Raw genomic sequence first — 1,753 nt, forward strand, 5'->3', positions numbered from 1 at the left:
TTATGTGCTTTACTCAATTTACACAAGCACTACGAGTGGTCAGGAGCAGGAGTAGATTTTGTTAGTAGCTACGAAAAGATCGGAGCTACTAAAATATTGATGAATGCGGACATGCACGTAAATTTCAGTTTACACACAAATTCCTTCTGCTCACATTTCATGAATGAGACCCACTGTGTTTACCTGTTAAAATCACAGAGTCCATTTGTTTTGGAGAGGAAGAGACCTCTGCTGATAATTCAGCTTCTGAGGCCTGTACTACGAATCAGGATTTGGAGTTGGCGAAGCTGGTTCTCTTTTTACGAGTGACGGCCAAATGAGGCCTCATGAACCACTGTCTTTATTTTCTGAAGCCACCAGATGGTGTTGTGTGTTCAACAAAGGTTTGAAAGCACACTTCATTGCAAGTCCTTCAGCCCTTATCTTTAAACCAAGAGCGCCATCTGGTGGGGTCAGAAAATAAAGAAAGTGGTTCATGAGGCTTCATTTGGCCATCACTACTTTTTGCCACAATAAATCAGGGTGGTAACTTACGCTGAACCAACACATTCTCACTCCGACCTCGTCACATATTGATGTTTTGGTCATGGAATTTCCACGTCCACATTCGACGTGCAAGGTACCCTGGGTGCGTTTGTTGTTGATGTTCTGGGACACCGTGTCAAGTTCTCTTCTTTCAAGATTCACTTCCGTTTCACAGGAAATTGACGTTTACATACAGTAAATGCACTACGTCGGTACAACATTGCAAATTGACATGTTTTCCCCTCAACAACAAACACACAGTTGGGTTTAGCCAACAAAGGGAAGTGGTGAGGTTTAGGAGAAAAAAACAGGGTTTGGCTTTAGAATCTTACGGGACACGAACACCACTCTCTCGGGTGGAAGTCGGTGTTTGTTGGACCCATCCACAACCCCTCCCGGCCCATTCAGACTTTCACCCTTGTCGCGCCGTGTTTCCCCCTGACGCTGCTGGGTGCCATCAAACTATATCGGCAACCGGCTGCGTATCATGCCGACGTTTTGTTGGTTCCTGACACAGCAAGTCGTGGATTTCGACAACTGTGGAGTGAGACTGTGCTCTCTCACAGTCTGTCAACACCCCGACCTCTGACCAGTCAGATCACTGAAGAAAAAAAGTATCCATCAGAGTCTCAGGTAAAAAAACCCCAATATATTCTTAAAAACTTAATTAAACTTGAAAACCTCCTGAACAATACACACTGAAGGTTTCAATTGGTTGCAGTTTGCATTCTTCGCCACTAGATGCCACTAAATCCTACACACTGCTCCTAAACCCACTCTTACTCACTGGTCACAGACTTTATATTTTTGGTGTGCTGCTCTTGACTGCAACAAGCTTATACTACAATAATAATCTGCTCTCTGGGTTAACTGAATGATAATATGGCAAGTACAGAAATCACAGCTTGATGAGGGGNTCACAGACTTTATATTTTTGGTGTGCTGCTCTTGACTGCAACAAGCTTATACTACAATAATAATCTGCTCTCTGGGTTAACTGAATGATAATATGGCAAGTACAGAAATCACAGCTTGACGAGGGGAGAAACAAAATTACTAACAGACTTGTTCACTGCAGATTAGGCATTGAGTTAAAGTGGCTGAAGTCGACGTGTTTTTATTTATTTAATGATTATTTGTACAAGGATAAGTATGTAACGCCAATGCCACACACCTGCATTTATAGCCTTAGTTAAGGTGATATTCACGTGCCTAGATGGGCCTTTAA

The sequence above is a fragment of the Epinephelus moara genome, chromosome 17, assembly GCF_006386435.1.
Source record: "Epinephelus moara isolate mb chromosome 17, YSFRI_EMoa_1.0, whole genome shotgun sequence".
Classification (NCBI taxonomy): domain Eukaryota; kingdom Metazoa; phylum Chordata; class Actinopteri; order Perciformes; family Serranidae; genus Epinephelus; species Epinephelus moara.